Genomic DNA, 10,868 nt, shown 5'->3' with positions numbered 1-10,868 from the left:
AATAAAATAAATGCAACTGTAAAATTAGAACAAAAGATATTTCCCTGCCTTGAGTGTTTTGAGGATTATTTGTAAATTACTCTGGAATACAGAAATGAAAATAAATAGCATTTGAGTCTCATTTGTTTTAAATAAAATTTAGCATGTCCAATTGAAAAAAACAACAACAGAAAAACTGTGCTTCTTAACTACAAATTAAAATAGATTCCCAGCTCTCTATTCTGAGTACATTTTCATTATCTGTTTCAACTCCATTATCCCAAAGCAGACCTCTCAGCTGTTGCAAATTATGTGGTACTGTGCTGAATCCAATACAAGTTCCTAATCCTGCTTCCTGTATCCTTAGGCACCATTCTGTTGGCCATAAGGTGCTGGGCTGACTCATTAGTTACAAGAGGGAAGAACTGAGGAGGGAGGAGATTAATCTCTGAACTGCTGGACTCTGCCTTTCCTCACCCCACTCCCTTTGGTGAAAGTGGTATCTGTTCCACCTCCTCTCTTCCTCTTCCTGTATGAAAGCTGCCTGCCTGGAACAGTTTCTCTCACCAGCTTCTCTCTGCACAGAGACGCACGTTTTTGAGCACCAGGAGGGAGCAGTTTGGCTATCTTCCCAACTGCCATTTCTAACTACAAAGTAGAGCTGGCACAGCCAGTATTAACTGTGAGGCAAGAGGGTTTCATTTAATTATGTACAAGGGCAGCTTGGACAGGGATAATTCCAGTCTGGGCAGGTCTCCTTTTCCCCGTCCCTTTCACCATACAGCGCTGGCCACAAATTGTAGACATCTGGTATGCTGGTATTTTGTTGCCTGTTGTATTATAAAACAAGATTTAAACTTAATCATTATGTTTAAGGCATAGCTGTTCTCTGAATAAAACCGAGTTGTGCAGTCTGCATGTTATTCACAGAATGTAAGAATTGCATTTAAAGCTGATTTTATATTTACATTCTGATGCGGACAGTGCAGTGTACACCAAAACATAGAGTCTGGCCAGTGTGATGACTTGTGGTGCACACTCGCACATATGAAGGCCGAAAGGTATGTTCCAAGGAACTAGATATATACAGAATATATGTGTGGTAAGTAATGAATTTTGATTATTAGGGCAGGTGCTGGAATAATTCATATAGTGAGAGTGCTGAGAGCCACTGAAGTCAGCTGTAAATCTTGTATATAATGGAAACCACTTCAAGCCAGGGTGTGCTGCCATACTTCCAGCATGCCTACTTTCAGCGTCTATATATTAAAGTAGTATTTGAAATTGTATCTGTCCTCTTTAACTTGCTGTTCTTAACACAAGGGTCACTATTGCATTTGCAGATCTTGTGGATGATCTGCTAGTTCATGAGGTGTAGACATAGGTTTCCTCATGAGTAAATATGTACTCATACCTATGGGCCAACATGACTAAATGTATACAAACATGCAAACTATTTATATACCTTTTGTCTGGCAGGGTGATAGTCTTCTGAAACTAAGAGACAGAATCAACACTGGACGCACACATGCAACCCCAGAAAGGCGATAAGGAAAAGTAGTTTTCCCAATGGGCCATTGAGAAACTTCTGCCAAGCCGAGGAGAAAAACTGCTTCATTCCGGTTTGACTGGGGCTCACTTCCAAGTGTCCTTAGGCATCTATAAAGCAATTCAGAAATCACATAAAGAAAGCCATTAGCTGCTCAGTGCACAGAGAATGATGTTGGTAATATGCTCTGGTGCTTGCCACTGGACACCTTAATGGGTGAGCCCACTGAGAAAAATGGCTTTTAAAAAGCCATAATACCTAGTTTAACCAGAAAAGCAAGTTATTCTCCTCTCCTGCACACACCTCATCTCCAATCTGTTCCCCTTTCCTATGTTATTTATTTAAAGCTTTGATTTCCTTTATTTCAATCTTTTCTTCTTCAAATGGCCTGGATCACACCCTTTGCCCACAGAGAACCCTTACTCCTTCCTTTCTATTGTAAATACAGTTAAAATCCTTCACAGCATTTGTACTTAAATAAGTTAGAAACTTTGGTTTGGATGTATGAAGTACGGATTATTGTTTCAAGGAAGTCACTTTCCCTATCACATATGTAGGACTTGTTTGCATAATCAGCTTTGCATGGGAAGATCAGGGGACATTCCATGCAATGCCACTATCTGTTGTCTCATACACCTGTTGCTCACTATGTATGGAGGTTGACAAGAAGGCTACACATTGAAGGTCTCTGCTGAACCTGAGGCATACTAGTGGGGCACTGTGATGTGGATAGTCAGGCATTTCTTCTGCAGCAGGGACGCTTTGTCCAAAGCTAGCAAAATAGCCCCTTTCATTTGCTGCATTTTCAATATAAGAAAGAAAAAAACCCTCACTTTATGGGAGCTCCTGATACATCCGATACTGGGAAAAATCTGACTCTTACTAGGTGTCAAAATAATTTAGAGCAAGAACGGTGCTTGCCCTGTGTGGCTATGCAAGGAAGAAAGGAGGCACCAAGCACTTCCTTACTCCCCTCTGTTAGTTGTATGTTCCATGGCATGGACCGTAGGTGAGATGAACATCTATAGAGATGCCAATCCCTATCCCAAGCACGTGAGTGGAGAGTTAGGGAAGCAGGGAATGGCAGAGAGTTGGGTTCATCTTCCTGAGGGATACCTGCCATAGAGTTGTGGTGGCACAAAAGTGGAAGCAATCTACTGGGCTACATCTACACTGCAGGCTTCTTGTGTAAGAACTGTTTTGCACAAGAGTTCTTGCGCAAAAGGTCCACACTGCCATGTGCTTTTGTGAAAGGGATGTGCTTTTGCACAAGAGCGTCCATGGCAATGGCAGAAAGTGAGGTTAGACAAATCTATTTAGAGAAAGTCACAACCCCAGCATAAGGAAGTTTGGAAAATATACAAAATCCATGGTGGTGCATATCTACCTCTCCCCGAGTACCTTCCCTCTTCCAATCATTGCTGACAGAAAAAAGGAACCATCAAAATAAGAAGGTTCAAAATAAAGCCCTGAGCATGCTTTAAAAGTACATATGAAAGTATTGTGCTTCAGTATCTTGGACTGGCGAAAGTGAAATGTGTGTGTAGGATTAAAAAAATAAAATTAAAGAAATATGGTGCTAGAATTAAAAAAAAAAAACAACCGTGGCACGTAAAGCACAAAGGAAGCTTGAAGAAATACCATTTTAAAAACATGTGTTTGCTAGATCAGTGAATATCCTCCAACTCTTGTCTTCCCTTAATTGAACAAATTATCCCAATGAATTTACAGCTTCTGTGCAGGCACAGTATCTTTCTCAAGTGTTTGCACAGGGGAGTCTTGACCCTGATTAAGCCAGCTGGGTGCTACTAGAATATAAACAACTTTTTAGTATTTCCAAGTAAGTTACAGTTTGAGGGGTTTAAATGTTTTGATAAAATATATTTACAGTCTCTTCCTAAACTTACCAAATGTAGTAAGTTGTACCTTATTTATCATTATACAGTACATGTAAAAGAAGCATTCATGTATGATTTGTCATGGGAAAAAGAAAGTTGGGAGCACAGGAGACTATGGAGTGCTGAAAAGCAGATTACAGCAGCCAGGAGCTGAGACAGAATAGCATTCAGAGTCTACCACTATTCAGAAGTCATAGACTGAACTGAAGGGCCATGTAATACTGTGGGTCAGTAACCTAAGGTGCAGATGGCCTGTGGCCATATTTTTGTACAAAAATATAGAAGTAGTACCAGAAACTCTGAAAGTGGGAGAAGCTTACATATTGAGGAAAGAAAGGTTCATTTTCCAGCTGTTCCCCAAACTTCCTGTATGATCTTGGGCAAATCACTTAATCCCCTTTCTGTACATGGATATTGAGGGAAAAATACTATTTAGTTGGTGTTCAGAGATTTTCCAACGAAGGGCCATATATGGACCTTGTCAGATTTCTCCCAGCTACTAATGTCTTCAGTTAATCTTTATATAGTTTACCATCAACTGGTTGTGGACATACTGACTAGAATCTTTCTGCCAGTACAGTCACAGCAGTGAAGATGTGGGGAGACAGCAGAACTGAACAAATGGGATTGTTCATCAAACTCCAACCTCTTATTGCAGATTAAACTGAAAAAGAAAATAATTAGAGTTGATGTTTCAAATTCAGAGGCGCTGCATACGGTAGTGTAAATTAGAGTCCTATACATGTTCACAAACAAAAAACATTGAACGTTAAAGTTGCCCTTATCTATAAACTGAACCATAACAAAAATAGGAAATACAAAGCTAAGGATTAACTTGTTGCAAAATCAAGCAACTCTCAAATTAGGAAAAAACAGAGAGTACAATGCCCATGCCATTTTAATTTGGCCCTCTAGTGTATATGCATTGCAATACAACCTTTAATTACAAGCAGAGTGACCACCTTTGAAAAATTGGTGTAAGCAATTTGCCCAGTGTGCTATGGAAATTCTGTGGCATAAGCAAAGATAGAACTCAAGTCTCCAGGGTGACATACAACTCCTCTAGAGTCTAGACACAAGATTCATGGTTTTCTTCTGTGAAGATCAGCAGAGTACAAGTAAGCAGGTTTTAAGGGAGTGTGAATCTATGTGTATTTATACTCCCTTATATGCCACCTGATTCACATACAAACACTTTGCAGCTTTGCAGAGCCTGCTCAGGCAAAATTACCAATGATGCCTATTTGAAACAATGGGAGTTTTGTCTTAGAGGCAATCATTGGCTTGAGACCCCAAACTATACAAAGGTGTGGCAAACATGAAGAACTTACTGAAACTTTCACAGATGGATAAAGAAGAGGTAAATTACTTAGTCTAGTTTCCCTCTCCCCATCCCTAACGAAGTCGACATTGAGCTATTGAATCCAAAAGAAGTGAGGCAAAGTGCCATCATCTCTTCCAGTTGTGACCTTTTTGCCTTCTACATGAGGAGGTGTTGCAGATGCACAGCACCTGTGGTTTGTTGGATGATTCTGAATCAGTTCATGAAACAAACCTTGGGAGAAGCAAACAATCTTCAGCCAATATGGATTCAATAGAACCACTATCTGATGTCAGACTAAAGTAACCTTTCCTAGCCTCTCTTTAGGAAAAAGTTAATTTGTGAATTTTTGCATTTGAAGACAACATTTGAAACACAGCTGATGTAAGTTATCAGTCAATGGAGTTAAACTGATGCACAACATCTGATGTGGCCACTCAAATGTTAAGAAACCTGGACCACAGATATAATACTGCTAAAACAACAACAAAAAGGCCTAGGAACAGCACAGAATTGCAATTTGGCTAGCTTTGACCTGTTCCATTACTGTGATTCACATTTTCCTCTTTCATTGTGCTGACTTGCCATGCTATTTCAATTGGAAAGTAACTATTCAATGCTACATTGTCTGAACATTTTTAAACAGGGAGGGCAAATTTGTCATTTGTGTGCCATTTCTTAATGCACATTTAGCGAAGTAACAGCCACATTTTTGTGAAATGGCAAACGTAAGCCTTCTGCTGGGTAGGCCTGGCAGTAACCAGAGCTGGGTTCAATATCTTCCGGTCCATCTCACACAGAACCGGCTCGAGCCCCCACCCAGTAATCTGGGAAATCCACACACCCCTGGGTGCCTCTGAGAGGCAATGCTTCCCCACTCGCAAGCACTGAGTCTGAGTGTAGGAAAGAAACATTTAATGAAACAGAGAGAGAAGTCATACGGCATTAACTTGCGGAAAACACCACAGAGTTCATAACCCAAACATGAGCTAACCTCCCCCCCTCCCCCCCAGGAAAGAATCACCTGAAGTTCAAAGAGTCCGACACCCCAAAAGTCTCTGTCCCTGGTCCATCCACCCAGAGACCCAAAGTTCACCCACAGGGTTTCACCTTCCAACCTGGATAGAAATACGGGTGGGGGGATAGATAGGGGGTACCTTATGACACTCCGCCACTCTCCACCAGCTGTTTCATCCCTTGCCACCGGAAGCTCTGCTGGTTGCCTGCCACCACTCCTCACCTGCTGCCACTGCTGGTCGCTGCTCCTCGCCTGCCGCAACTCCATGTCATGTCACTGGTCACCGCTCTTCGTCTGCCACCGCTCCTTGCCACTCCTCGCCTGCCGCTGCTCTGTGCCACACCGCTGGTCGCCGCTCCTCACCTGCCACTGCTCCACACCACTGGTCACCATGCCACGCTGCTGGTTGCTGCTTCTCGCCTGCCACTGATCCTACCGGCCACGTTACACCACCAGCCAGTGATTCCCACCTGCCACTCTGCGGGTTGCTGTTACTTCACTGGCTGCAATGGGTCTGGCTCTCAGCCAAACCAGTAATTTCAGCTCTCAGTGATTTCAACTCTTTAGACACCAGCTGGACTAGCAAATGAATCCAGCTTCCACTGGACTAGCAAAAGAAAAGATTCCTCAGGGAGTCTGCTTTAGGTTTGTCCTTAAAACAAAGGTGGAAAAGGGCAGATTGGGCCAATCTTACAGCTCACAACTGGCAGGTGTGAAGCAGGCTGCCTCAAGCCCTTTAACCCTTCCCCCAGCTCAGTTCACTCAACTCTGGAAGAGGGGAGGCTTGTGCCTCCAAGACCTCTTACCATGATGGTGGTGTCTCTCCTGCAAGCACTGGTGGCATGTTTTACAGTTCCCACATTTAGGGGTAGCATGATTAGTGACTCCCACAACAGCCCCAAATTATTTACAATTCTCCACATTCCATTCCAACACCAACCCTCCAACAGCCCTGGCTGAATGGGATTTACATAGCCACACCTCGTATTCTCTCCTGAGCTGTATTTACATATCAACAGTTAACAGTTAATTACCTTGCAGAGCTAAACAATTGTAGCAGGCACACCCACCCCTCCTTTTAGCTGGCTGATAGCAAGCAGCAGTTCAGCCCCTGCTTACACTAGTAATTGGCATAGAAAGTGAAAATTATATATCTTAGGGAAATATGGATTCGTTAGTAAAAATCCAGAATGCATATGATAATCTTTGACTGAGAGTACACCAGTCTAAAGAAGAAATATTTACATAATTGTATTACTGAACCTAGCAATGTAGTGATACCAGGAGTTCAGAACTTGATAAAACATGAATCGTCTGTCTACTCTATAGAAAAAAGTGGAAGAAAGGTGACAAATGAAGGTGTTATTTGCACTCTGTACATATGTTAATCGAAAATAAGTGTCAAGTTTAGAAAAGAACAGTGCTTCTGTATCATGAGAAAAAGTGCAGCCAATTCTAAGAAATAATAAAAAACTTGAAATGTTTCACACTTTCATTTAAGCCTGTTGTCACTTTATTGGATGTAAATGTGAGCAGGCAAATCATTGATACTGTTATGTGTTTGCCCCAAATTTCATGCCAAGTGGGCTTTGTGAGGTGTCTACTGAAAGCTTGTGTTATGCTGATTCTGTCTATGCTACTTGAATATGTGTATGATTTTTATATGTAAAGTTATGAATATGAGCTCTGTACTGGTATTTTAAATGTTTTCTGTCTGGGAGACAGCAGTAAGCATAGACTACCTCTTCTGACGGGTGGTGGCCCAGTGAATACTGAATGGAGAATTGCTTTTATGGGTGGCCAATTGACACCTGAGGAGCACACACTGGCCCCTTGCCTGAGAAGGACTCTCCTGGATACTCCAGGGCTCCGGGCCTAGACTGGTTTGGTGATCATGTGATCAGCCCCATTTTGGGAGGCACCATCACTCAGGAGAACAATGGATTTCCCTCCACATGGGCAAGGCTGTAAAAGTATCCTGGGTGTGCCTCCATCTTTGTCTTCACTCTTGCTCTCCGCTCCAGAAGCATCTTTGCTAAGGACAGGGAGCCAGGAAGGAGTGTTGACTAAGAATGTACTCCAAAGACTTTTAAGCTAGTGATTTGCTACATCTCTGCTAAGAGCTCACATCAAGAACTTGGTGATTGATGTATGTAATGTGCTTTGTTTAACAATCCTACTCACAACCTTTTCTTTTCTTTTCTTTTCTTTTCTTTTCTTTTCTTTTCTTTTCTTTTCTTTATAAACTTTTAGATTTTAGATTCTAATAGATTGGCCCAGTATGTTCTCTTGAGTAAGATCTAAGGTATAAATTGACCTGGGACTCTGGAGAGTCCTTTGGGACTGGGAGAACCTGTTCACAGTTGGTGAGATTGGTTTTATAACCTCTCATCTGTGTAAGGAGTGATGCTGATTGTGGCACAGGTAAAGCTGGGGTGTCTAAGGGGATTGCTTATGAGACTTCTCACTGACCAGATTGGCAGCTGAAGTGCTTTGTGTGACTGGTTTGATACAGAGGAGGACCCCAGTCTTGGGCTGTAAGTAGCCCTGGTTCTGAGCAATTCGCCCTGATTTGATCCTCTCAGTGGCATACCCAGACCACCTGTTGTTGTACTGCCAGTGTCGTACTGTCAGTATTCAGTGTCGTCTGGTCAGAGTTCTTGGAGTTGTCCTGGTGCGCTCCTGAATGGACCTCTGCTCTGTCAGTGATGATAAACTTTCAGCTCCGTGCGTCAATGTCAGTGTTAGACCCCGTGCACTTGGGTCAATGCTGGAGAGCTCCCGGAAATGACATATTCAGGCAAGGGTAAAATAATCGAGCAGGTTTATTGTCAAATGGGATGCACTAACAATTGTTTGCAGAAATTCTCAATGCTAAACCACTGTGCATTTGGCATGCATTGACAATGTCCCAACACATAGCAGGCCTATTGCCAAGTAACAGATATTAACAGATATTAGCCAGTCTTAAGTCACTGGGTATTCTGTGTTGGCAATGACACCTGCTGTTTCAGGTGCCTAATGCACATTCCCCCAAAGGTCAGTCCCAGCGTACCCTTTGCAGTGTCTTTTTATACACAGGTACAAACAACTTACACATCACTTCTTATGTATCAAGGTGCCACCCTTAAACGTATTAGATTGACACCCTCCTGATGTACTTAGATACAACCAATTACCTTGTACATGGTGGTTTGATCAAAACATCCCTGTCCATCATGCTGTTATCCCGACCCTGTGCTGAACCTGGGTCAGTATGTCCCTGCTATCTATAGATCGTGTACAGGAGCTGGTTCTGCAGCGAGATGTTCTGTTACCATCCTCCTGGAATGTTTACATGCATGGCCTGTGCCCAGTACCTCCTAGGTATGTGTTTCTTTAATATTAGCAACTCTGTCCTTGCCAAGTTTCTGTGAGCAGGACCTGCCTTTTGCTCATAGCTTAGCTTTGCTTTATGTTAGCAAAGCATTGACTCTTGTTCAGGCCTTAGGCCTCACACTAGGCCTCTATTGTCAGGCCCTCTTATTACTACACCTGTCATATTACACTTATCAAAACTCATATTCTATAATAATCTATTTAGCTAGTTTCTTATATTGTACCTTTCACTGTAGACCTGAACAATTGAATATCTAGTACTCAGACTGCCATGCCCTAATGTACATAGTATTTAACAATGCGATGGTGAGATGGTTCAGGAGCAAGCTAAAAGGAAAAAAAATGTGATCAATGTGTAAAAAAAAATAAAAAAGCATAAAACGAATAGGCTGATCTCTGTCTCATTTGCAGCAATGGATATTATGTATACAATGAAACTGTTAATATGCAATACAATTTTGAAAGAGAAGAAAACAAACCTATTGACACAGAGTGAAACAAAGATCTTTATACAACTTTTAGAATTTGTAGAGCTCAGAGAATCCATGAGGATGAGCACTTTGTACACCTGGATGGATGGGTGGGCACACAAGTGCTATTATTGTTTATTCATGTGTCATCTTCTCTTCAGCATCATTACTGTAAAGAGTTCAGAACGGTCTGTTCCCCAAAATCTAATATGTACTGCTACGGGTGGGTAGTGACAATAAGCAAAAGAATCAATACTTCCCATGCTATGACAAGGGGTATTAATGATCTAAGTTTTTCAAGTGTAATGGATCTTTAAAAAAAACATACAAGTTGTTCAAAACACTGTATTGCTTTTGACCCAACTTGATCTCTATCAAAATAAATCATATCAAGAGCCCACATGGCACAACTCTATAGTGACATGTGATGATAATTCTAAAGAAGAAAAACACTGCTCTTAAGAAAGGCGAGATAGCTCTGATCGTGAGATTTATAGTGACAAATGCTATTGGGGAAAAAAACACTTTGGATTTTTGAGATTTTCTTGTTGTGTTTTTATGATAACTTTGCAGACATCTGTAATGATTACATTCCCAATAAATAATTAAATCATTTTAGCAAATAGCAGACAGACTCAACCTCTCCATTTAGAACTGATGTAATGCTCATGTGCATTCAGGGATAAAATAATTTAATCAGTTAAATTCAGCTCTGTTACTCCTAGGTATCCCCCATGAAAATAAATGGCAATAGTTGAAATTCGATCTGCTTGGTCTGAAATCTCCATTGCCCGGAATCTTGTGGAGTATTTATGTCTCCTCAAAATGGTTGTAAAATGTAAGTGTCAAATTTAGATTTGATAGTGATTCTCTTTGCACAGCAGCAAGTCACTACAAGGTTCAAGGCAGTGGAGAATCAGGCCAAGCAAGTCAAATTCTGGAATATTATTAAATAGAAATCACTTGAAGGCAAACAATTAAAGATCAACTAGCAAGCAACTATTCCTTCCTTCCTTCCTACCTTCTTGAATTTAGGCAGTATGAAAGTCTGAACATCTCTATAACTTGAGTGTGTCTACACTGCAGCATTTTTCTGGAAAATTGGCTGGTTTTATGGAAAAACAATACTTGTATCCACACTGCTATTGTGTTCTTTTGACAAAAAGTCAAAAGAATGAAAGGGGGTTTTCTGACAGTGGTAAATCTCTTTCGGAAAAGGCATGTGTGGCTGCAGAAGAGGGTGTTCTTTTGAAAG

General features: G+C 41.4%; 1 long non-coding RNA gene across 1 annotated transcript; it reads right to left on the bottom strand.

Annotated features, from left to right (window-relative positions):
* Nucleotides 1-213: 213 nt before the first annotated feature.
* On the bottom strand, nt 214-6,257 carry LOC142826896 (uncharacterized). Its single transcript, XR_012901156.1, has 3 exons — nt 5,988-6,257; nt 1,445-1,638; nt 214-809 (listed from the first exon to the last, which is right to left on the bottom strand). It is a non-coding gene; the product is annotated as an uncharacterized LOC142826896 (long non-coding RNA).
* Between the last annotated feature and the right edge of the window lie 4,611 nt (nt 6,258-10,868).

This window comes from Pelodiscus sinensis, chromosome 1, assembly GCF_049634645.1.
Source record: "Pelodiscus sinensis isolate JC-2024 chromosome 1, ASM4963464v1, whole genome shotgun sequence".
NCBI lineage: Eukaryota > Metazoa > Chordata > Testudines > Trionychidae > Pelodiscus > Pelodiscus sinensis.
The sequence above is the reverse complement of the archived record's forward strand: the minus strand, read 5'-3'. Positions and strand labels throughout refer to the sequence as shown.